Source organism: Neomonachus schauinslandi, chromosome 10, assembly GCF_002201575.2.
Source record: "Neomonachus schauinslandi chromosome 10, ASM220157v2, whole genome shotgun sequence".
Lineage (NCBI taxonomy): Eukaryota > Metazoa > Chordata > Mammalia > Carnivora > Phocidae > Neomonachus > Neomonachus schauinslandi.
In genome coordinates this window covers 6,491,056-6,518,289 of record NC_058412.1, presented here as the reverse complement: position 1 = coordinate 6,518,289, position 27,234 = coordinate 6,491,056, and positions in this window count along the sequence as shown.

Sequence of the window (27,234 nt, the reverse complement as noted above, 5' to 3'; positions counted from 1 at the left end):
GATCCCGGGGTCCTGGGATCGAGCCCCGAATTGGGGTCCCTGCTCAGTGGGGAGTCGGCTTCTCCCTCTCCCACTCCCCTGCTTGTGTTCCTTCTCTCGCTGTCTCTCTCTGTCAAATAAGTAAATAAAATCTTTAAGAAAAAAAGAATTCACTTGCTCAGTATCATCTGCTTAGCGCTGGTTCCAGCCTCCCTCATGATGCTGCATCCTCCACTGTGGGCCCTGTGAATATCGGCTCCCACGGATTCCCTCAAAGGCTGTTACTGTGTTTTGTTTATGATGACCACAAATGCAAATCTTACACAGAGTGTGCAGGAAAATGTTTTCTGGTCATCTTAAACATACCAGTTGAATTTTTTTTTTAAGATTTTATTTATTCATTTGAGACACAGAGATACAGAGAGAGAGAGAGAGAGAGCATGAGCAGGGGGAGAGGCAGAGGGAGAGGGAGAAGCAGGCTCCCCACTGAGCAGGGAGCCCGATGCGGGACTCGATCTCAAGACCCTGAGATCATGCCCTGAGCCAAAGTCAGATGCTTAACCAACTGAGCCCCCCAGGTGCCCCTATATCCGTAGCAATGTTATAATATAAATGTAAAATAGGGTATTTTTCAGCCACGTCTTCTCTTGATCTCCTTACGCCATAATTGCTGCATCCCCGGGATGTGGTACCTTTCAGGGCTGACTGCACCCCTGACTACAAACCAGCGGCGACGACAGGCCAGGGGCAAGGGGGGATCCTATTCACTGGGAGAACGTCACATGTCTCATCTGGCAAGGCTTACGACTGACTTGTGAATATAAAATGTCACCTCATGGTTGGAGGCAAGAAAGGACATCGTTCTGAGACTGGAGACGAAAGAGGACAGGGACAAGCTGCTGTCGCCATTGTGAAGCAAAGGTGTCCAAAGTCTTTGAAGGAAATAGGTGCTGTCTCCCCTGCAGGACTGCCTGATAAGTGCACAGATTCCGCAGAAGGTAGGACAGCCACCCTGGGCGCAAGCCGCAGAGGCTGCACAGGGAAGGGAAACCGTCACCTCCCTGCCATCCTCAGTGCTGTCGACGGGAGGCAGCACTATGGTTGTAACGTGGAAACGGAGAACCAACTTAGGGGGATGTCGATGTGGCTCAAGCCCACGGGGCAGCCATGGACTCTCAGTAGCCTAGAGCCCTGAAGTTGTCTTGCGCCCAACGTGAGGGAGAATCAACCCAAAACAGCATGTCAGCACCATTCTGCTAGGCCAGTCTCGGGCCATTCTGTGGTGGGCAGGTGGGGCAATCTTTTGGCCAGGCCATTGTCCTAGAACCTGGGTCGTGGGGGATGACACCACAGGTGTGAATATTGGAGTCTCACGGGGCATCTGTTCAACCCATGTGCAGGATGGAGGGTTGGAAAGCACCTTGAAATAACTGAATGAGGGCTGGATCACATGCTTGCACTCCAGGCTCTGCGGGTCCAAGTCAGTCCCAGACGCTGGAGGGGGCTTAGAAAACTTAGAGGAAGGCCCTCCAATGCATAGGGTTCCCAGACTCAGAGCCTGAGTTCGGGGCCCTGCTTGGCCAGATCTAAGGGCAGTACTGGATGCAGCTGCCTTGTAACTGGGCTCCTTACCTCCACACACACATGTCATACTGGGACTCAGCACCGGGCCTTTTCTTGTGGTACTCCTCTGCTTGAAAGCCCTCACCTCCATCCCAACACTTACCAGGACGGTTCTTAATTACGATTGAAGGTTCAGGTCAGTCCTCACTTTCTTCAAGAAGCTTCCACTAATATTATTAATTTGAGAGAGAGAGAGCATGTGCCTGCCCATGTGTACACAAGGTGGGGGAGGGGCAGAGGGAGAGGGAGAGGGAGAGAGAGAATCTCAACCGGACTCTGCTGAGTGTAGAGCCTGATGTGGGTCTAGATCTCATACCCTGAGATCATGACCTGAGCCGAAATCAAGAGTAGGACACTTAACTGACCGAGCCACCCAGGCACCCCTAAATAAAACCTTTAAAAAAAACAACTAAAAATTCTAGATAAATTATTATTGAAAACCTTTTAGAAGGTACCAGAGATCTGACAAGAATAGTAAAGAACTACCAGGCCAAAATTGAAGGGAAAATGGAAATTCAGAAACTGATTAGAAAACGTGAACTTGTTTTTCTTGGCTTTATGGAGCCATAGAGAGAAAGCAAAGCCCAGGGCTGCCTAAGGTGGGGATTCTAAAGGAGGTCTTCCCATCATGAGCGGAGGTCCCACTGAGATCCACCCTCATGGTCGGACTGAGCCGAAAGTAAACCAGCCCTCACAAGGATTGGCAGCCAGACTTACATTGTCTGATTAAAAAAATCCCCAAGCTGTGGCTTTGGTTTTAAATGGGCCCACATTGGTGGTGCAACAGATGTCTGGAAAAAGCAAATACAAATATTCTCTAGATAAAGCACCTTCATTGCAGTCTTCAAATTTTTCTTAAAAATACATTTCAGGTGCAAGGTACAGAACACAGTCAAATATAACCAAGCATCTACAGAAGCAAGCAACATGTGAGAGAATCATCTGAAAAAACAGACAACAGAAACAGACCTACAAATACTTTTAAATCTTGAAATTATTGGACACAGACTACAAAATAACCATGGTTACGGTGGTGGACTCCTTATAATAACACTGGTCTCCTCAGCAGGCTTATGTGCAGTGTGGATCAAAGAATTACTCAAAGAAGCTAATCCTATCATCTTTTTCTTCAGCACTCTCAGTGATTCTGTCAACTACTGATATCCTTTTTGGCTTAAACTAGCTGGAGTGGAGTCTGCTTTCTGCAGCTAAGATTCTAACCAATACAGTAATATTGTCTCTAATTTTTGCACATCCATGGTATCTTTTTGTTCACCCAGTTATGTATGGGATTCTTGGAATTGTGTTATTTTTCTCCACGGTGGTCTATGGATTCTACCCCAATGTCTAGCTTCCAGAATGACAGATACCAGTCTGATGGCAGTTGGATTACTTTTCCTTTGTAAGTAACTTGTTCTTCCCATTTGGAACCTTGGAAGTTTCTATTTTTAATTTGGATATGTCCTGTTGGGATGATGATCTGTGTTTGAGAAACTCCAATGAACACCATTAAGGGATCTGAGGTTTCTTCAATCACAAAGGACATGAAAACATTTCTGCCGAGCTGGCTATCCAGAGAAGAAATAATGCAGCAATGTCAAAGCTGGACAGGTGGCATCCCAGCCCCCGAATCCTCATCGACTTCTCATTGCCAAACGCTTTCAAGAGCGGCAGTCCTCGGGCACATGAAACCTACTTTTGCCTTTCTCAGGTTTTTGTCAAAGCTTCTGGCCCCTTCTGATTCTTCTGGAGATCCACCTATGTGCTCTGAGGGCAAATGACAGGTATGACCTCTACCAGCACTTTCTTGAGCGCTCACTGTGTGACTCTTTGAATCAAAAATCAAGTCTCCAGAGGTGCCTGGGCGGCTCAGTTGGTTAAGCCTCTGCCTTCGGCTCAGGTCATGATCTCCAGGTCCTGGGATCGAGCCCCGCATGGGGCTCTCTGCTCAGCAGGGGAATCTGCTTCTCCCTCTCCCTCTCTCTCTGTGCTCTCTCTCTCTCTCTCAAATAAATAAATAAAATCTTAAAAAAAAAATCAAGTCTCCAGGCATTGCATAGTTTAAACCATCTCTTGGAAGGATTCCTGCTCTTTGGAATATATGAATTTTATGAAAATATGCTCAGACGTGTGTCTCTTATCCAATCTTGCCTAATTTGGGCGACTTTTAATCTGTAGATTTCTCTCTCTCTTCAGATGAGATTTTTTTTCTATTATTTCATTATTGCTCCTCTTCTTCTCTTACACTTTTTATGTTCCAGGGTTCTTATTTTCCATGTTAGGTCTCTCTAAGTCTCTTCCACAAGCACCTTATTTTTTCTATCATGATCTTCAACTCTGTGTTTGCTCAGCATTTACAGAAGACAGGCTTCACCTCTATCAAGCAGACCATGATCCAGGCCACAGCAAACATTCTGTTTCTCAGCCTGTTGAATTTTTAAATTTGAAGATTATTTCATTTTAATTCCCTACCGTCCTTCTTACGGTCGAACTGAATCTCCAGAAGTGCCTTTTTTTTTTTTTGCTAAGTTATTATTCGATTCTTCCAAGAATTCATTTTCAACAGCAAAGCAGTTGCCTGTTTTCAGAGGGCCCAGGGGTCAAACACTTGCTCCTGACTTCACACCCCATCTTTGAATTTGCTGGAGTCTCATCATGTCCTTTCCTCCAGCTCACTTCCGAATTTTATTTCCAGATGTATGTTAGTCTACCCTCCTTTTACTCTCAGCAAGGTAAATCTCGTGTCTTTTTTAAAGGGGTGAATGAAGGAGGTGAGGCCCCAGAAATTCAGTAATGTAAAAGCACCACCTACCTTCATGCGCTTCTCAAACCCCCAAGGATCAATCAAAGCACACAATCAGTCTGTCTCATGACATGAGTCTATAGAAGACTGTCTGTTTTATCTTCAATCTTTTTTTACGTCCTAATTAATAATGACTGGATTATCTGGGACACTCATACACCATTCCTAGCCTATTAGGGCTCATATACTCCAAGATGGCCATTTATGCTGTTAACATTTCATTGTTTATAAGACAACATCAGTGTGAGAGTCTTTAGAGTCCAATGGGTAGGCAGTTATCTGATGTGGCTTCAAGGAAGGGGAATAGCTTTTGAATTTCTCCCAGGGCTTCGGAGGCACCATGCGTGGGGAAGTCTGTTCCACAGAGCCATTTTCTGAAATACGCTAGAAATGAACTGGATACTGTTTTTATGGATCAAGGTAGCTGGGGTCACATTGCCAGTAGTCTAAGTTCCAGACAACCCAGGTTGAAGAAATAATTTCTAAGTCTTTATTTCCACTGATAAAATACAAGCCTTTTAATGCTATGAGAGCAATTTTGTTTGATTCACAGGAAATTGCATTGGCATAAGACCCAAAACTATCTGTGGAACACTTTACCCAAGATGATGTTTAACATGTCAAAGTGGAAAATTGGGCTTGCAACCTTTGGAAAGTCTCCAAGCTGAGCTATAACCATGGAGAACGGCGCTGGTATGAGGTAACTGTATTACGACATTTACTGCCAGAACCTTCCAGCCGGCTCCTGACCTTGCGGGTCACATGGACTGGCTTACACTGTGAATTTCACTTTATGGTGCCATCAAGGTTAATAGAGTCAAGGCTGGTGGAGCCCACCAGCTCAGTAAGTATGTGCCTGTCTGAAAGGAAAAGAACAAAAGGGCCCATTCCTTGTGTGTTTGTCGTAACCTTGAATCTGTAATGGGCTCCCCACAGGAAAATCATTTATGGCATTGTGGCCTAACAGCCAGAATGCCAGAATTCTCCGGTAAGGACCCTTGAACTCAGATCCAACACGCTCAAACAGTCCGGTCTTTTCCTAACTGTTGTCTCCACCTTGTTACATGGTTGTCACAAAGGGACAGTAATGTGATGGGTGAAAAGATACATGGTTAGAAGAGGTTATAAAGCTAACTTAATGGCGATGGGTAAAAAACTATATGGGGATCGTGTAATACAAGGCAAAAGACCCCACAGGCATCAATACGGTTTCCTGGAACTGAAAGTGGTAACCAGCTAGTAGTATCCCTGCCTTGCACGAGGACCCCACCAGGGAAAAGCAGCTTGCTTTGCTATTCTCATGGGGTGGGAGTGGCTTGAATTCCCATCCCCCACACCACTGCACCTGACTTTGGAGACTGACTATGTGTCTATGTCCTCATAGGCAAAGCCTGCTTTTCTCGAATGCAAAGATGGCAGGTGCCTTTCCAAATACACCATTAACCTGCCACGATTAACACCTAGTGTAGGGTCTGCTCATTATCTGAGCAATCATTAGCCAAATCTCCACAGTTATAAATATCTGTATGGAGAAGATGCGTTATGTCAGGAGATGTTCATTAAAGAATGGACCCCTTAAAAAATCAGTCCCCATTTCAGTATCATTCCCACTTAATATTAACATCTATCCCTGATAACTCTAGCTACATCTCCATCGATCTCTCATATAATTATATGTGGAAATGTAATGCAAATACATCCAAATGGATTGTGAAGTAATATTGTGAAGTTTTCAAAAGATGTAGGATTTTCAGGAAGTTGAAGTGAGGTTGGAGAATGGCTGGTCACAGTGAAGACCAGTGAACAACTAAGGAAACGTGAGGATGTTGCTTGAAGAGAAGGATGGAATACCAAAGGGTTAAGAGAAACCCTTGGGAAAATTCACGAAGCTCTGGAATGTTTTCGCAGATGTGCCTCTTAAAGATCACTTTTTGAAAGTCAAATGGGAAGTGAAGGATGTGGTTGGTAGTTATGGGAAAATAATGCCAATAAAAACAATCAACATTTAGTTCCTTCTGTGTTCACTCTAAGAGGTAACTTGTCATAGCAATGGTAAATAGAAGATATGTTTTTATTTTTCGAGATAAAGTCCCAGTCAACCTTTTTTGCTGTTTTCTGTGAAAATCGAGTCCCTGTTTCATTCTGTAGTGATTCTTCCCAGTAGCCACTATCTTCAGATAATGAGATTATGGTGACATATATTTGATGTGATGCCTATGATACACGATGCATATAATGATAATCAGAAACTTGTACATACAAGCATGGGAATATAACTTTTCCCCCAATTACTCTTAATTAACTTCGCCTTCTTGTAATCAGCACATGCAAATCAGGAGGGAATTCAGATGAACACTCGTCAATAGATTCTTGACTTTTTTCTTGTTTTCTAAGACTGTAAGTGAACATGTGTGTGGGTTACTGGGGGAAGGTAAGTAAACCTTTTACAACCTGCAGCACTGTATAATGTCAGTTTTTATTTTTGGCTTTGCCACTAATTCGCTGTGTGACCTTCTACAAGTTACTCCCTTTCTCTGGGTCTGAGATTCCTCATCCATAAAGTGAGGAAGCTAAAACAGATGAATGGTCTCAACCTTGATTGAACATCAAAGTTACCTGGAGAGATTTTAAATGTTTTTTTTTTTTTAAGATTTATTTATTTATTTTAGAGAGAGAGAGAGAAAGAGAGAGACAGCACAAGCATGAGGAGCAGAGGGAGAGGGAGAGAGAATCTCAAGCAGACTCTGTACTGAGTGCTGAGCCTGAGATCAACCAAGAGAGGCTCAGCTGAGACCTGAGCCGAAACCAAGAGCTGGACGCTTAATGGACTGCACCACCCAGGTGCCTCAATATGTTTTCTTTTTTTTTTTTTTAGAAATTTTATTTATTTATTTGACAGAGAGATACATAGCAAGAGAGGGAACACAAGCAGGGGGAGCGGGAGAGGGAGAAGCAGGCTCCCTGCCAAGCAGGTAGCCCGATGCGGGGCTCGATCCCATGACCTGAGCCGAAGGCAGACGCTTAACGACTGAGCCACTCAGGTGCCCCAATATGTTTTCTTTTAAAAGCTCAGAGTATCCCTCTTTCGCCCTGTCCAGAGATCAAGTGAATCTCAGGGGTGTTGCATAGGTGTTCAAGCTTCCAGGTGATTCTAACCCAGCTAGGATGGGGAATCACTGAACGAAGTGCTTCTTAATGTTCATTCCACTTTTATCATTATTTGATTTTCTTAGAGTTTAGTTTTAGTCCTAAGGGTAAGTACAGGTACAAAGGAAGTGTTTATATAATCCAATCTTATTCCGGTTAATTAAACCTTTGTCATAAATAGCTCTCTGATAAATAGTGACATTTTGGGGGAAAACACACCACCACTGTTTTTGCCACATTTTTCGTGAACAAAGCATTCTCACTTCACACAAATCCATGTTCTAGTGAAACAGGATGCTGCCACCTTACCATAGAAATGTCCTACGGCTGCTTTGACTAAAAGGAGGTGACAGACAGAGAAGGGAGTGGATGTGGCAGGCAGCATGGGGGATGGAAATAGTCTTCAGACTTTTCTTGGCCACAGTCGGCCGGCCGGGGGCTCCTCTGTCGAGGAGCTGGTCTGTGTGGTTGGAAACAGCCTGGTGGGCTCCTGGGTGGGACAGGTGCGGGGCAGGGGCAGGGCCGAGAGCGGGGACTCGGGCCTCACTTCCCGCGGGTTTTCTGATTTCCTGGCACATCGTGTATAATAATTGGGCTGAAACCAACACGGCTGAAATCCTACTGTCAGATTCCCATATTTCTTTTCTCTTGGAAAATGAGACGATTTTGAAATTATTTACCGAGGAACGAAAAGATTAAGTGATAAAGATTTCATGGTAGCTTCTTGCTGTGGTGACAGATGGACATGGTGGCAGCTAAGCCTTGTCCTCAGCCTGCTCAGCCTAGGTTCAGCAAGAAGCCCCCCACTCTTGATATCTGACTGCCCTCAATCACGTTCCTCATCCCCTCCTCCCAATATCTGATGACCCCGGCCCGCCTTCAGTGACGATCCTGTCAGGTCGGGTTAGCAAGGATCCCCCCAACATCTTGATGTCTCCTCTTAGTAACGGTCCACCCACGGACCCCTCATTCTGTGCGTCGACCCCCGTCCCCACTTGTCCTCACTGCGTCCCAGTTGAGCCCCATCCGCACCCTGTTGTAACAGAGCCCACCTCTCTTGCCACGGTCCTGAATGAAGTCTCCCTCGCTGTTTTAACGAGCGTCAGGATATTTCTCTAACCCTGCAAAGTGACAGCGCAACACCGTTCAAGCCAGTCTGGGAGATACTAGCGCCCGAGGAAGTTTATAAAGGTGGCAGGCTTGGGGAAAGGGTCCTGCAGTCCCCGAAGCTTAGGAAATGCGGAGTCGAACCGAACCGAGAGTTTTCTTTCCTGCAGGACTTTTTTAGATCCTTTAAGATGCTAATGGGCCTTGGGGGCTGTCCAAAAGTGGGATATAGAATACAGAGATGCCCAGACTTATTTGCCCTTTCTTGTGGGGGGTGCCCGCTATCTCTGAGTCCTAGGGTTGCACAAAGACACGTTGTAAAAGCTGGCAAAGGTGTTCCTCAGGTGGGGGAGGATCCCATGGTCTAGAGAAGTGATGCGGTGGGGACTGGGCCAGGCCAGGTTGGTGCTGAAGGCCCGTCTGGAATTAAAATGAAGTTCGAACCTGTGGTCGGTGTTCCTTATGCTAAATCCCACTGCTATTAATCTATCATTGTAAATCAACAAATGCTTACAAATCTCCTGTTACAATACCTGCATTATGCTCAGAGTCCTCTCACATTAGTTTGCCAGGGCTGTAGAAACAATGCACTCCAGACTGAATGGTTTCAATGACAGAAATGTACTCTCTCTCAGCTGGGGAGGCTGGAAGTCCTAGACCAAGTCCTGGACCAAGTCCTAGACCAAGTCCTAGACCAAGGTGTCGGCGGGGCTGGTTCCTTTGGAGACCTCCCCCCCTTGTGTGTGGATGGCCACCTTCCCTTCACATGCTCTTCCGTGTGTGTGTCCCAATCTCCTCTTCTTGTAAAGACACCAGTCCTATTGGATTAGGGCCACTCTAATGACCTCATTTTAACATAATTAGCTCTTTAAAGACCCTATGTTCAAGTGAGGTCACATTATGAGGTATTGGGGGTTAAGACTTCTTCATGTGAATTTTAGGGGGATACAATTCAGTCCATAACACATGTGTAGCATAGAGATTTATTTTTAATTTAATGTAGGATGGAGATCTATTGATTTGCCCTATAAATTGGGTTTTTCATTAAGTTTTTTTAAAATTCCAATATAGTTAATATACAGTATTATACAATGTGTTTTTGTTGCTGTAAACCCATCTGGAAGAAATTATAGCAGAACATTGCTCCCATCCTCTGGAAGCCTGAGCTCTCCTTTCTCTCCGAGGGAGAGCCACTTGTTTGTTTTAATGTTTGAAAGAATAGAAAATTCCAAGGCCTGAGTAGGATACCCTGGAGACCATTCATCCCAGACTTTTGTATTTGGAAAGTCTATGCCCTACAGGGGATTAGCTGTATTGTTCAAGAAAGAGAAGGACTCCGAATTCGGGATTTGAGGAATTAAGAAGGGAGTGGTCTCTGCAAGCGAGGTCAGATTCTCTGAGACTGGGAAGGGCAGGTGAGAAGCAGGAACATATGGGCACTTGGGTGGGACAGTGGCTCGTTCGCCCTGAAGGACTGAACCCTAAGGGCTTTGACTTAGATCTTCCCACAATCTCCACGGAGCTGAGACAGCGATTTGTTCCCCAACACCCATCCTCACCTTCTCTCCTTTAGGGACCGAACCTCTCAGAGTGTTAGCAGGGCACAGAGTCCCCCAGGTAGATAGTGCAGTTCCCAGCCTCCCTGCTGCTGGATGTGAGCAGGAGTGATCTCAACACCCCGGCTCATCCCCTTAGAGATAAGGCAGTGAGACCGGGGGATTCTCTTTCCTCCTTTGCGTGGGTGCGAATGGGGAAATGGATGGAGGTGAGTCAGCTTCCCCTGGGCAAGGCGCATGGCCCTCTGGCAGGAGACGGAGATGGCAGAGGAATGAACTCGGTTCACAGAATGACCCCACGGTGCAGAGCCACCTTCCTCGTCCCGGACTGTTCACTTCTGAACTGTTACTGGAAGAAGAAATAAATTTAATTTTTTTTAAAAGCCACAGTGTTTTAGAAACTTTTTGTTATACCAGCCTAGCTTCTACTGCTGTCTTAGATCTAGCCAGTGAGAACTAGAGTCAGACTTTATGCCATGGGGAAATTCAAATCAATTACATCTGCTGACAAAGAGTGCGAAAACTGCTTCTTCCTTAAAAAAAAAATCGGTTATAATTGATTTTGTGTTTAGGCCTCTGGGAACCTTTAAGTAGATTATATTTCAATGGGAGATGGCACTTTTTTTGGACTAGAGTGTGAAACCTTTTTAGCATCGGGAGAACACTTTATACTGATGTACTTCTAAAGAACACATTATACATTATAGTTTTTTAAAGAAAAAAAGTCATGCTTTATAGAAAACTTGAATATTAAAAAACGATGAAGAAGAAAAGTAAAATCAACTCAGAAGGAGCCACTGTCAATATTTTGCGTAATGTTCCTCCAGCTTTCTTCTATACACAGGTAGAATTTTGTTTTGGAAACTGGGATAATCTGTAGAGACAGAATTACATCCAACTTTTTTTCTTATAACATCGTAGCATGAATATACAAATTCCAAGGTCATTAGAAATTCCGGAAAAATGGAGTTTTTTTAATGGTTGAGTAATATTTCATCTCATGGCTAGTTTGTATTTTATTTGATCCTTGCTTTTTTGTTTGTTTGTTTTTTTGTTTGTTTGTTTGTTTGTTTTAAAGATTTTATTTATTTATTTGAGAGAGAGAATGAGATAGAGAGAGCATGAGAGGGGGGAGGGTGAGAGGGAGAAGCAGACTCCCTGCTGAGCAGGGAGCCCGATGCGGGACTCGATCCCAGGACTCCAGGATCATGACCTGAGCCGAAGGCAGTTGCTTAACCAACTGAGCCACCCAGGCGCCCTGATCCTTGCTTTTTATTGGACACTTCGGTTGTTTCTCACTGTCTTTGCCGCTACACACTCAGCGACTGTCTATGGTGGACAGGTGTCAAGCTTAGCTGTGGAACATCTGTGAATACCATCCTTACCACTGGATAATTTGGTAATTTCCCACTTTCTGGGCCCTGCCTTAGCAAGGCAGAAGCCAAAAGTCTCCTTTTCACAGAATCCTTTGGGCTGTGGTTGCAGCTGGGGACATAGATTCGGGTACACTCAGGGACACTTAGACCAGGTAGGTGGGAGATGCCGTGAGGTTGCCACACATGGGGGCGCTGATGGTCTGGCAAGGGTGGTGGGGGCCACATATGGATTTCAAGGGCTACAGTCGAGGAACATCTGTGTGCAGCCCCCGCCCTGAGCAGTCTTGGCCACCAAGTTTCACTAAGGTGGCTTTGGTAGCACAAGTAGACATCGTTCCAAGCGGTGAGCCACAGACCCCAGAATTTGGCGCTCTCAGAGGTGAATTCTCTGAGTTTTCTACTATCCTGTAATAAAATCTGGTTTGGCTTAAACAGAGTGAATTTTACTGAAGTGTGCATGCAATATGGTAGCTACTTTGAAAGATGGTTTGTAGTTTCTTACAAAGCTTAAACATAACTTTACCTTAGGATCCAGCCACTGTGGCCTTAAGTATTTACCCAACTGATTTAAAAACGTACGTCCACCCAGACATGCACATGAATGTTTAGAGCAGCTTTAGTCCAGACTGGAAGCAACCGATGTCCTTCAACAAGTAAATGGATTTACAGACTGGGATATATCCAGACAATGGGACACTATTCAGTGATGAAGAGGAATGGGCTGTCCAGCCATGCAAAGACACGGATGGATCTTTAAGGCGTTCTGTGAAGTGGAAGAAGCCAGTCTGAACGGTGACATACTGTATGATTCCATTTATTTTATGTTCTGGAAAAGGCAAAACTGTACAGAAGATAAACAGATCAGTGGTTTCCGGAGGCTTGAGGGGAGGGGAGAGTTAAACAGACGAAGCACAGGGGACTATTTTAGAGCCCTGACACTATTCTGTGGGATACCACAGTGATGGATACGTAATACTATGCATTTGTCAAAGCCTGTAGAGTGGTACCACAAAGAGTGAACTCTCATGTAGGCAGGAAAAAATCTAGGGGATCATGGGATCCCAGGCTGGGAAGCAGAATGTGAAGAATCTCATCATAGGAAGGTACGAAAGGGGCAGAGGCAAAGGTTTTGACCTATATAACTTTGGAAATGAATGGAATCTGTAGGAAGGAGGCAAAATGGCCTGTACATAAATATCGGACCCTAGTTGATAAACTTGTTTCCCGTAGGGGTTTGAGTAACAGCTCTGATGTTGCCATATACCTGTACTAGAATTGGACAATTCAGCAGGTAGATATCATGGTGGGAGCCAGGGTTCTCGCTATTGGAGCAGAAGTTGCCAGGTAAGCAAGGGGAGAGGGCCAGAAGGATCCATGTGGCCCTGGGCTAGAGTTGAAGTCACCAGTATGAACTTCTGTTTAGCTTAATCCAGATACAGATGGTTACATGGAGAACTATTTACAGATACTTGTATCTACACGGGATCCTACGCACACCTGGATTTCCTTGCTCTGTCAGCTGAGAAGGACTGGAGCATCTTGTAGTGCCAGAAAATAAGGAAGTGTTGAAGCCCAAACCCAAACCAGAACAATCCCCACAAGGATGGGGGCCATGTCAAAGGGACACAGGAGCCAACTGAAAGAGTGTCCAATGTCCAAAGCTGGAGCAGTTTGAGCAAAAACATTAAAATAGTATTGGATTATAACCCAATGTATAAAATAAATATCCATGAGTCCATATTGATAGAAACAGATGGTTGAGTAAATAAATGGGGGAGAAGAGACAAACCTCTCACGTAGAAGAATTCCAAATGGTTTATGTAGATATTCACTCTTGAGGAGGAAGAGCACAGCCCCCCCCCCCACTCCTTAAGTGTGGGCCCCACTTCCTTTCAAAGGGGACGGTATGGACCGGGGGTGGGTGGGAAGGGTAGCTTTGTAGTGGAGAAGCCTGACAAACAGACCTCAACCAGGTGGTCAAGGTCAACATCAACCATGAGAAGTCATATTTATCATATACCCTTTAAATGATGTGATAAAAGTGGCATTTTACTTTTATGGTCTTCCTCCCCAAAACCCCAAACCTCGGTCTAATCATGAGGAAAACATCAGATGACTCCCACTAGATGCCTGACCAATACTCCTTAAAACTGTCAAGGTCTTCAAACACAAGGGAAGTCTGAGAAACTTTCACAGGAGCCTACGGGGACCTGACACCTAAATATAATGTGATATCCTGAAGCAGAACAGGACGTTAGGTACAAGCTAAGAAAACATGAATACAGTATGGAATTTACTTAATAACAATTATCCGTATTGGTTCACTCATTGTGACAAATGTACATTACTAATGTGTGATGTTAATAATGGGAGAAACTGGCTATAGGGTATATGGGAACTCTCCATACGATCTTTGCACTTTTTCTGTAAATATAAAACTCTTCCAAAATAAGCTTATTGAGAAACAAAACAAAGACAAAACTTGCCTGTGGCTGGCACTCAACTCATTAAAGTGTCGCAGTAGTTAGTGTTTAATTTATACATGGTTTTCTGTTTTCTTAATTTAGTGCTCATTTAGGTGATAACTATAATATAAATTGCCATTCAAGCCATGGCAAACCTTGCAATAATTAAAATTCTGGAGGAGAGACTCCAAATTCAAATTCCAACTCTGACTCACAAACATCAGAGATTCATGTTGCAGAAGCCCACGTTCAAGGCTTGGTGCCTTCATTTTACTTTACATTAAATAAAATCATACATCAAGTGAAAAAAAAGGGTTATGGTTGAATAAGGCAGCATTTTCCCTTTCTTAATGGTTCATAACACAATGGTACCTTATATAATCAATAATCTAAGTCAAATGAGGGTAGGAAAAATAATTCTAACTTAAATTTGCAATTTTGGGGAGAGGGTTAGTACTTTTATTAATTTGTACACTTTTAAGATATATTAGGAATATTGATTCCTTGTTCCTCATTTTGTAGCAAATATTTCCCCAATTTCTTTGCCTTTTCGCTCTGATTATGATGTTTTGCTCTCGGGTACTTTTTGTGATAGCATGCTTCTGTTATAAGTCTCTTACTTGCCCCCCTCCGCCACCCCCCCCCCCCCACGAAGCAGCTTTTGTGGGAGTGGGTTTTCATGGCAAGACCCAGGGAGCAGAGACAGGGAAGAGGGAAGGAGGGAAGGTCCTACGGGAGGCATTGCCATGTGGGTTACGTGAGGACAAATAACACCTGAAACTTAGTTGCTTAAGTCTCCCTATTGGAAACAGGGCAAGAGATTTCTCTCCTCTCCCTCTTGTCAGAGCATTTACCTTAGAAAATATAGAAGTACTTTCTCATCTCTGACCTTTTTGTTGTTGTTTTCTTTCTTTTTTTTTTTTTAGCTTTATGACCCAGGAATGCCTTTCTCAAGAGCTTGGGAGCCATCTCAGAGTTAAAAGGCGAACATCTTGGGGGCCATCTCTTGAAATACAAGCTTTTTTTTTTTTAATTTTATTTCTTTATTTGAGAGAGAGAGAGAGTGAGCACAAGCGGGCAGAGGGTCAGAGGAAGAGGGAGAAACAGACTCGCTACTGAGCAGGGAGCCCGATGTAGGACTCGATCCTAGGACCCTGGGATCATGACCTGAGCCAAAGGCAATTGCTTAACCACTGAGCCACCCAGGTGTCCCGAAATACAAGCTTCGAAAGAGGTCGTTCCCCTACATCCCAATTCCTGTGGGAAGGGAGGAGCCTCACTTCGTGGGTGCCTTGCCGAACTACTTCCTGCCAGAGAGATAGGAGGAGCTTGTTTTTCCACTGGATGAAGCCAATAAGCTAACATGGATGGTCACCCCAATTACCAGGTAAAGTTAAGATGAACCATGTGTAACAATCGGTACTCTCAAGTCATCACACTTGAGGACTAGCTATTGTTAACCTTGAGAACATGTGTGGAATGGGCTGTATCTGCTGGCTGTATACGGGGGTGAGATTGCTTTCCGTCTTGGCAATCCCTCAGTGGATTGTCTGTGATGTGCATCATATTCTGGTTTAATGCTTATTTTTAAAAAAATTTATTTATATATTTTTTAGAGAGAGTGAGAGAGAGAGAGCACAAGCAGACTCCCCACTGAGCAGGACCCCGGGATCACCACCTGAGCCGAAGGCAGACGCTTAACCAATTGAGCCCCTTAGGTGTCCCTGGTTTAATGCTTACTTAATGATAAAAGTGTTTTCTTTACTACCTTTGTGGAGAGGATTTCTGGGTCGGGAGAAGATTTTGTTTCTAATTATATTTCCCTCCCTGACAGGTCCCACCGGTGGCAACCAGCTCTCAGTCCATGGCAATCATGGGAGCCTTGAGGAAACGCACCCCAGAACCCCGGACAGGGCTCAAAGAGAGGAACATTTATTCGCAGACTCTCACGCGCCCCGGTCAAGTGGGGTGTCGAGCCCCCACACTTGTGGGTCACGCGTGCCTGAATGCAGGGTTCCACACTCTCCCCCGCCAGGAAGTGCTGGGCAGGGAGGGAGAGGAGACATGTGAGGTCTTTGGCGAGGACTGGCCGTTGCACCTGTGTGAAGCTGGCCCAAACCAGAGCAAAGCTGGTCTAGCAGCCCTGGTTGGAGTCAGGTGACTTGAAGCAGAGCAAGAGAGGCACCCAGCCCACGCAGGCTCTTCCGTTTGTTAAAGTCGTAAAAATCTTAGAGTAGGTTTTGCTTGGTCCTAGGATGCCATAATTTCACGACCGGCATTTCTTTACTTGGTAATGCTGCCTCTCAGGTATTGCTTAGGAGAAGCAACAGAGCAGAAGGAATGTCCTCTAGCATTGTGTAGAAGTCGAGCAGTTCTGTGTTCCTCAGAGAACACAATCTCCGTGTTGGGGCCCCCCCAAGACCCATCCAGTTGTGGCATCCGTCTAAAACATGGGTTCTCTTTTCAGTGTCCCACCCCTCTGTCACCCACTCTTCGCTTCCAGATTTCTATGTGGTAAAGAATTTCCAACGATGGTAGTAACTGTGTCCCCATCTGATGTTGTGAATGTTGTCATATCCCTATTTAAGTTCCTTTTCTAACAGCACTAGAAAATTGAGCAAGTGCAGGATTTAGGATATGTCGCCAAGTTAAAGATTAAATTAGACAGAATAGATTTATAATAAAATTAGTGCTTTGCTGCCTGGATCAGGAAACCAGATACATCTTGTTGCAGTAGACCTAACTAGAGAAAATTATGATCCGCCATAGCATGGCATAATGAGATAGACATGTTATATAAATATACTCCTGGAACTGTAATAAACGATAGAACATTTGCCAGGAAGATAAAGGTGACATCAGACCGAGCTGTCCGTATCAAAGAAAACCTTAATAAAAGTATTGCAAACAGTGAAGATTAACCCTGACAACACACCTACCACCACAGAAGCAACAAGATTGTTTCAAGGAGCCTTGTCTGAACTGATACTAGCTACTTTTATAAAAGAGAAAAGAAAGACTGTTAAGAAGGAATGCTCTGTACCTTGGAGAGACTATAAATGTTCTAGAGAAACCTAAGACATCAGTGGGTGTTGTCAAGAGCAGAACTGTTGCAGTAAAGACACAGTGGGGCTGACAGTCCGCCCGCAGAGGAAACCCAAATTACAGCTGAATTATGTGAACACGTGATAAGGATGCCGGTGAAATGTACCAGTGAGATAATTGAATCAGGTTCAACCTCGTAATAATATTAGTACCAAAGAAATCAGACACTGCAATTAAATTATTAAAGAAGATATTCCTGAGATGAAAAGGCAGCTTATTTATGGATATTGAGAGGTGTCTTTATAAAGGGGACAGAGGAAAGCAGGGCCATCCCTTTGAGAGGGCGGAGGGCCAGACCGAGAGATGAGTTTTGTACCTTTTAGAATTGTGTCAGCTAATGTCCTGTGGTCTAAAGGCAATGCTGGGATTAGACAGGAGTAGGCCTTCTGGCAGATGGACTGGAGTTATCTGTACGAAGGGGTGAAGTTTGGATCTCTGATCCTCCCAAAACCCCCCATAGTTTTTTCCAGTTGGAGCTGGGATTCAGCATGAGGCCATGTACAAAAGCCAAGTCCTAAACTACCATAATCTGCTGTTCCCCATCTGTGTGCTCGGGCCAACAGTGTTAAGAGAAGGAGGATGTTGCTAACCCACACCCAGGCCAAGATGGTTGTTAAGTAAGCAGAGACAGGAACACGTGGCTTACTGCCGTTGCGGCTAAGAAGCCTAATAAACGTCACAATAACCATCATAAATCATGTTTGTCCAGCGTTTTGTATTTGCTATGCCTAAGAGTTTTATGTGCTCTATTCACAGATGACTTTATGTAAGCACTCTTATTATGACTGTGTCTAGTTGGGGAAGCCGATTCAGAGAGCTAAAATGTGTGCAAGAGCACATAATTAGGAAGAGCCAAGATTCCAAAACAGGTCAGTGTGACTTGAGAGCCTGCATGAGCCGTCACATTATGCAGCCCGTCAGCCTTGTGGGGGAATCTGAGATCAGTGAGATGAAATCGCTGACTTTGCTTACAGCACAGTGTCTCCCAGGTGAAACCGACACATCCCAGAGGCTCTCCAGGAGTTTGCTCCAGAAAAGTGCAGTCTGACCCTGGTGATAAGAGATCCATGCCCATCTTAACAGAGAATCCCAGCTTCTTTAGCCATTCCCAGACCCAGCTACAGAGAATGAATATAGTAAGGGGAAGAGGTCTGTGAGGGATATGGCAGGTGCGTGAGCACACACACATACTCACACACTCACTGACTCACACTTTCCCAGCCAAAGGGTACTTCTGTACTTTAGAGTGCTCCTCTCAGACGTGGTGCTTCAGTAAACCAGAAAAAGCAAATCTTTCCAGTGCCAAAACTCAATCAAGACACTCCTCCACTACCAGGGAGGAGAAGCTCAGCAAATGGATGCCTAGGGAATTTTCTGGCCCAAACCAAGGACCATAGCGCTGTGAAGACCTTTTCTCCAACACCATCCCACTTGTTTCTGGATAGGGGTATTTACAGTGTACTCCTGTTTCTCTCCTTCTGTGGACCCCAAAACAGAAGTTGTACATACTCATTTTCAAAACTTAATATAATTTTAAGATGCTCAAGTTCATCTAGTTTGATGGATCTAAATCAAATTTAACAATATATCAAAATATACATCTATTACTACTCAGTATATTAGTTAGCTAGGGTGTCCATAACAAAGTACCATGGACTGGGCAGCTGAAACAACAGAAATTATTTTCTCACAATTCTGGAGGCTAGAAGTCTGAGATCCAGACATCAGGAGGATTAGTTTCTTCTGAGAGTCCTGTCTCCTTGGTTTGTAGATGGCTCTCTTCTCCCTCATTGGTCTTCCCTCTGTCACGTCTGTGTCCCAATTTCCTCTTCTTATAAGGATACCCGTCATATTGATTGGGGCCAATCCTAATAACCTCATTTAAACTAGTTACCTCTTTAAAGACCCTATCTCCAAATATGGTCACATTCTGAGGTACTGGGAGTTAGGACTTCAACATATGAATTTTGGAGGGACACATTTCAGCGCATAACACAAAGTGAGATTTATGCAATAGTTGAACTCAATTTTTTAAAAAATGAAACTACGTACCCTTTGACCAGCACCTCCCTGATTCCCCCTTCCCTCCAGCCTCTGTTCATTTCTGAAAAGATATTTTAAAATGTTATCATTTCAACAGAAGGGAAGTAAAAAGAAAAAAAAAAAAAACAAAGCTAAGAAATGGCAAGTGGAAACCTAGTCCTCTGAGGCGGAATGCTGCTCAGCTGGTGCTGGAAACTGAGGCTGGCATGGAGGGTGAGGGGAGGTAATGGAGCTGGTTCTGCAAGTGTTAGAAAGATTGCAAACTGGATTTAAATTCTTTAGGAAGGAACTGTCCCAAGGGTGAGAAGTGTTGTGAGGTAACAGTCACAGGAACAGCAAGCCGATAGGAAGTCACACACAGTAGATGGAAGTCACCCAGGAAGTAGACAGGAAGTCATACACAGTAGACGGAAGTCACCCAGGAAGTAGACAGGAAGTCACACACAGTAGACGGAAGTCACCCAGGAAGTAGACAGGAAGTCACACACAGTAGACAGAAGTCACCCAGGAAGTAGACAGGAAGTCACTCAGTAGACAGAAGTCACACCAGAAGTAGACAGGAAGTTACACACAGTAGACAAAAGTCACCCAGGAAATAAGTAGGAAGAAACAAATCCCTTCTTCCCTCCAGTCTCATAGACTCCGCTGAGTACTCCTGTTGACAGAGCCAAACACAGAGCCACTGGCAAAAGGGAAATGTAGTTTGCAGAGTCCCAGTTCTGGGATCACAAAGCAAAGTATTTAAGGTGAGTGCAGAGCTAAAAGACAATAACTGGTACACGGATCTCTTCAGTCTGTTCTTCCAGCACTCTGAAACGAATTATAATCTTGACCCGGTATGTTTTTCATGGTAAAGAAAAACTCACAAGCAGAAGTTACTAAGAAGACCTTACTCCTGAAAACAACCCTAACAAAATCCTTCACTAAGGACTTTCCTTGCTCTCCCTTTTTAATGTTCCATTTTGCTGTTCTTCCACATGTACCAAGTCAATTTATAGTTGGAGAAAAGCCTTGTAACACTATTAAATTCCTCTAACTCGCTCTCCAGCTCCCGAGCAGGCAGGGGTTATGTCAACATGATAGAATGCTAAAGGGATATTCAAATGACAAGTGTGCCCATTAAAGTCAACACCCAGACATGTTTATAAAGCTAAACAGTTTTTAAAAGGGCACAACATATTAAGTATACCTTATTTATAACAATGTAAAGTTTATAATTGTACATGAAAGGATTCAAAATAAAATTGGAATAATGTAAATAAAATTGGAATAGTAATTGCAGTTTAATATGACATTAAGTTTGTCTTCCTAAAGCATTGCCTAACTTAGTAACTGTTTTTTAAAAGGATATGAGAAAATTTGCTCATTCACATTTCCCAGGCTGCTTTCCTCTCTGATCTCACGTGCCTTTGAATTTGTTTTTTTTATCTTCTTTGAACAAATGAAGTACTGTTGGTCTTGTCTGACCCAGGCTCACAGCTTTTTAAACAATTCATGCTTTCACAGCTGTTATTCTAATATTAACATGCCGATGGGAGTTTGCCTTTAAATTAATTTTCAAAATAAAATAAGATCGAGATGCACAATTAAGGAAAATGCACTCTAAAATTATGACTGTTTTCTTTCCCCTGTTCTTTTTTTTTTTTTTTAAAGGACTAACATTACCTGACTTTGTTCTGTTTTGCACAGAATGAGACATGGTGAAAGTATTGTGCCTGATGATAGTACCAAGGGGAGAAGGAAAGGAAAAAGCTCCTCCTATGGAAATGTTTTCCTTCAATAGGACTCTCTCTCAGCCTCTGGTTGCAGAGGGGCAGAGAGAAAACATCCAGGAAGATCCAGTTCTTTTCTCCATCCTAAACATGCCTTTTGGGATTGATCAATGGACCCCGAGGGAGGAGGAGTGGGGCAAAACATTATTGAATTAGAATGACCTCAACTTTTCTTTTATTGAGCTCGGGGTCATCTGATAGATATTCTTCTAATCCCCCTCTTTTTCTTCTTCTTATAGCGATTGTTTTTCTCTTCATTTTCCCATCCATCTTAAAGGAACATTATTCTGAAACTTCAGTTCCCTGTAACAACTATCCACAAGGTGAGTGCCATGCACAAGATATCCCAAATTCTCTAAAAAATTCCTTTTCCCTTTTAAAGTAGTTTGAGTTTACTGTGTTCAACTAAGCCTAAGTTTCCTAACTAATACAGTGATCCTAACTAATATACCTGCTTATTTCTTATAAAACAAAATCCAAACTCCTAAGAACTGCTTTTAAGCTCTATATAGTTTAGGCTTCTGTTATCTTTTCAACCGTATTTCTTACTGTTTCTTAATTAAAATGTTTTCTCCAAACAACCTAGCATACTCTGTATTCTTTTTTAAAAATTTTTATTTATTTATGTATTTATTTATTTTAAGATTTTATTTATTTATTTGACAGAGAGAGTCACAGCGAGAGAGGGAACACAAGCAGGGGGAGTGGCAGAGGGAGAAGCAGGTTCCCCGCCGAGCAGGGAGCCCGACGCAGGGCTCGATCCCAGGACCCTGGGATCATGACCTGAGCCGAAGGCAGACACTTAACGACTGAGCCACCCAGGCGCTCCTGTATTTATTTATTTTTGAGAGAGAGAGAGCGAGTGCGAGCATGTGAGCAGGGGGAAGGGCAGAGGGAAAGAGAGAGAGAGAATCCCAAGCAGATTAGGTGCTGAACGTGGAGCCCCACAAGGGGCTCGATCTCAGGACTCTGAGATCATGACCCGAGCCAAACTCAAGAGTCGGACACCCGGGCGCCTGGGTGGCTCAGTTGGTTAAGCGACTGCCTTCGGCTCAGGTCATGATCCTGGAGTCCCAGGATCGAGTCCCGCATCGGGCTCCCTGCTCAGCAGGGAGTCTGCTTCTCCCTCTGACCCTCCCCCCTCTCATGCTCTCTGTCTCTCATTCTCTCTCTCTCAAATAAATAAATAAAATCTTTAAAAAAAAAGAAAGAGTCGGACACCCAACTGACTGAGCCACCCAGGCTCCCCCATACTCCGTATTCTGAAAAAGGTCGTGTTTACTCTCCTACCACACCTTGTCGGACACCCAACTGACTGAGCCACCCAGGCTCCCCCATACTCCGTATTCTGAAAAAGGTCGTGTTTACTCTCCTACCACACCTTCTGCTCCTTTAAATATCATCTCCGTTTCACTTTCTCTCTTTAAATCCCAGCCATCTCTCAAAGCCCACTTATTTCAAAGCTCCCTTTATCACGGAGACTACTCTTCTTTTGATTATCTATAGCACTTCTTATTTGTGCAATTGATTTGTCATATAGTCTCCTGAATCGTTATCAAACATTTTTTGTATGTCTATGAATAAACTGTAAGATCTTTGGCTTCAGAAACCACATCTCTTGTTTGTTTGTGTTCTGAAAGAGAAGCAGAAACAAACATATTCTGATTCACTACCAATGCCGGGCCATTTCCCCAAACTTACACTCCAATAGAAAATTATTCTTTTGCCCAAGGGAATGAAATAGAACCCTTATATTCATTCACCAAACTGTGTTTATCAAGCACATTCAATATGCTAGGCATTGATGAGATACACAACGAGATCCTGGTCCTCAGATCTCACAGCTGACATTTGTGACACAAACAGCCCCCAGGGACCCAAACCCAGAGCCCAGATTACAAGGGACATGGACTGTCACAGGACAGAAGAGCGCAAGACAACTGAGCTGACAGGGGGAGAGAACATTCTAGAGTCAAAGGCTGTCAGTCGCAGGCATTTTACAGAACTAGCAAGACTCCACACGCATGCTGGGGCTTTAGAGAGAAGGAGGGGCTAGATACATATCATTGCTTTCTTCCACCCCAGAATGTGAATTCAGCTGAGAAATAGACACAGACACAGGAGATGAAGACATGGCCTAGATTTGGGGCACGTGGAATGCTATCAGCCCCCTGAATTGAATTTACCTTACCAATGGCTGGCCTCACCTGCAGACAGAATCCACCCAACTAAGCTCACTGCGTTATCAGAAAGCAAACCAGGACCTGAAGCCAGTTACCTCTAGCCTGTGAGAATTTGGCGGGGGGGGGGGGGGGTGTGGAATAAAAGGTCATGTAGAGTTCCCACACTCTGCTTCTAAAAAACACTGATGCACAACGTCATCTAGTGTTCTTCTCTGGGCCTCCAGGCAGTTGGGTTTACCATCTGGGAAAGCACTTGGAGAGGAAGGGAGTGGAGAAAGTTATGAAGGGCGGTGTTGTGTGAAACGCAGAATGATTTGGGTTTAAGTACCAGTTCTGTTGTTTATTCACTGTAACATACTGCAAATTTTCCTCATCTGTAAAATGGGAATCTTACCTTACATGATTTTTGTAAAGACAGACCCAGTATATACCAGATCTTCAGAAAATGTTTCTAAATTTTTCCTTTTAAAGATGCCTTTTGGGTCTCTAACTTACCTTTTGATTAAATAAACAATTCCTTCTCTAGTAATAAAGTGATAGTAAATAAAAGCAGTAATTTGTTATAAAGAGACTATTATAGAGATTAGTTAACATGACGCTTGTATGTTCCAAGCTTAGGGAAAAGAGTGAAAACACATCTAATTTGGTTTAAATTCTCCTTAGCACCTGACAAAATATCAGAATTTGAGAGGAGTTGGGACAGGGAGAGTTTATATCAAATATATTTTAAATTATAGAAGCCCAAGCCTTTATATATTTGTCTAAACTTCTTCCTGCAGCACCAAGTGTGTATTTCAGACGTATTGGCACTCTATGGAATCAAAGGGATACAAAGTACTTCTCAGTGACATTGAACTCCAAGGGTATGATCATCCTGTGTTTGCTCCACCCTTTCCTGTTAATTACTGTGATGAATTGTTTTGCTATAGGAGGTGATACTCCTTTAATTTTTATTCTAACAGAAAAACATGAAACTACCCATTAAGAACAAGAAGCATGGGGCGCCTGGGTGGCTCAGTCATTAAGGGTCTGCCTTCGGCTCAGGTAGTGATCCCAGCGTCCTGGGATTGAGCCCCGCATCGGGCTCCCTGCTCAGCAGGACGCCTGCTTCTCCCTCTCCCACTCCCCTGCTTGTGTTCCTGTTCTCGCTATCTCTGTCTCTGTCAAATAAGTAAATAAATAAAATCTTTAAAAAAAAAAAGAACAAGAAGCATGTTATAAACAGAACCTAATATATTTTTTGATATTCAATTACTTATAATACCATTTCAATAAACAATCTCAAACTAAAAATGCCACTTTAAATCCAGGTAGGGGCACCTGGCTGGCCCAGTCAGAAGAGCCTGCAACTTTTTTTTTTTTTAAGATTTTATTTATTTGAGAGAGAGAGAAAATGAGCATGAGCCCGGGGGGGTGGTGGGAGGGCAGAAGGAGAGGGAGAAGTAGACTTCCCGCTGAGCAGGGAGCCCGATTCGAGGCTTGATCCCAGGACCCCAGGATCATGATCTGAGCCAAAGGCAGACGCTTAACCAACTGAGCCACCCAGGCGCCCCAAGCTTGCAACTCTTGATCTCAGGGTTGTGAGTTTGAGCCAGATGTTGGGTGTAGAGATTACTTAAACAAATAAACTTTAAAAAATGTACTTTAAAAATCCAGATAAATAAAGCAGCATGAAAAGCAATAAATAAAAGAAAGATGATTTGAAAACCAGGGGGAAAATGACATTTTAACAAAAATAACCAAATTAGCCAAAAGTCAGCTGGTCATCTTGACTATTTATTGCTACAATATCCATTTGCTGTACTTCTCTAAGAGTTCATCTCATTTTTTCCAGAGCTGCTAAAATTGATGATCTGTTGATTGAAAAATTGATAGCATCAGATCTTTATTTATTCAACAAACTCCATTGACCATCATGTGCTCTCAAATAATGGCAAAGAATTTTTTTTCATTTGCATCTTTTATTTGAATTAACAACTTTCTTTTCTTTTTTTCTTTTTCCAAGATTTTTTATTTTTTTTATTTTTTTTATTTTTTTTTATTCTTATGTTAATCCCCATACATTACATCATTAGTTTTAGATGAAGTGTTCCATGATTCATTGTTTGTGCATAACACCCAGTGCTCCATGCAGAATGTGCCCTCCTCAATACCCACCACCATGCTAACCCATCCCACCCCCCTCCCCTCTAGAACCCTCAATTTGTTTTTCAGAGTCCATCGTCTCTCATGGTTCGTCTACCCCTCCGATTTTCCCCGCTTCATTCTTCCCCTCCCGCTACCTTCTTCTTCTTCTTTTTTTTTTCTTAACATATATTGCATTATTTGTTTCAGAGGTACAGATCTGAGATTCAACAGTCTTGCACAATTCACAGCGCTTACCAGAGCACATACCCTCCCCAGTGTCTATCACCCAGTCACCCCATTAATGGCAAAGAATTTACACTCTAAAGCAGGAAACATAAATTGGGACTATCCGAAGAGAGACAGAGGCCCTGCATCCCTTCTATTTTTATAATGTACAGAAAAAAAAAACAATAATAAGCATTCTCAAAACAGGATTATAAAAAGTGTGGTACATTTTTGATGTTTACATTTAACCGTTGAAGTGGCGTGATGGAAATTTTCTCCTCTTCCTGTGCTGTCTCTCTGTAACTATTTATAAAACCTATGCAGAGATAACATGGAACAGCTGAATCTGAGGCTGGTGTACATAGAGGCCTGATGTAAACAGATAATACAAGACAACCCTGGGCTTCGTGGCCCATTTCGGGAAAAAAGATACACAAGATTTCTGCTGACGGGGTAGTTCAAGTCCATGTTTACATGGGCCTTGATGAATAGAAAGATGAGATGAATATCTGGTTAATTCAGGCCACATCATCCCTAACTCTGCTTTTAGTTTTTATTTTATTATTTATTTTTTAATTTAAATTCAATTAGCCAACATATAGTACATCATTAGTTTCAGATGTAGAGTTCAGTGATTCATCAGCTGCATGTAACACCCCATGCTCATTAAATCACGTGTCCTCCTTAATGCCCTTCACCTGGCTACCCCATCCCCCCCACTCACCTCCTCTCTAGCAACCCTCTGTTTCCTAGAGGTAAGGCAAAGCAAGAGAGTTGAGCCTGAATTAGAGGAACAGGGTGTGGCATGGGGACAACTAAACAGGTCCAAACAGTTGTCACCCTGACTGCTATTGTTCTGATGGGGCCTCCGAACCATCTGTGTCCTCCCCACAGATTGGACCCTCACCCTTCCATCTCTTCCCACCGGAGCTCAAAGACCAGGTTGCCCTGTGGCTGGAGCCACCTCGGGTTCCCTGCCAGGCCCAGCAGGAGTTTGCGGGCCCTGGGGGAGCAGGGACAGCTCTCGCTGGATTTCAGTCCTGTCTCCGGTAAATTTCAGCTTCCTAATCTGTAAAATGGGGATAAACACAACTGGGGCCACCTCACTGAGCTGAGATGATGAAGCATAAATTGCCCAGCTCGTGGTAAGTGTTCTCTGGAGGGTCTCTCAAATTTGTGGTGGGAATCCACAACTAGTTTCATTAACGAGTCTTACCAAATTGATTATTTGTATGACGGTTGCACAATGGTAATTTTCAAAGACTACCATTCTCTCTAACTGTATTAGTTATATTAGGAAGCCTTTCCCTCATTTCCTCTATGCTATTGAATCAGTGTGGACTAATAGCTTCTTTTTTACTCAATGGGTTATGATCATTGATCTTGATGCTCAACATTTCCCAACTCTTGGTGAGTGGGAGCTCCTCCAACCTGGTTCCGATGTCCTTTCAACATGTCTCTGTCATATTTTGGACACATCTTTATGTCTCGCTCTCTTTTTTTTTTAAAAGTTTGTTTAAGTCATTTCTATATCCAATGTGGAGCTTGAACTCACGACCCCCAAAATCAAGAGTCGCACGCTCCTCAGACTGAGCCAGCCAGGCGCCCCTTCTTTATTTTAATCATCAATTGATAGACTAATAAAGTGTTTCAGGTTCATCTTGTACTCTCCTTGCCTCAGGTTTGTAATCAGCCATTTTTTTTCAAGAAGCTCCAGTTCTTT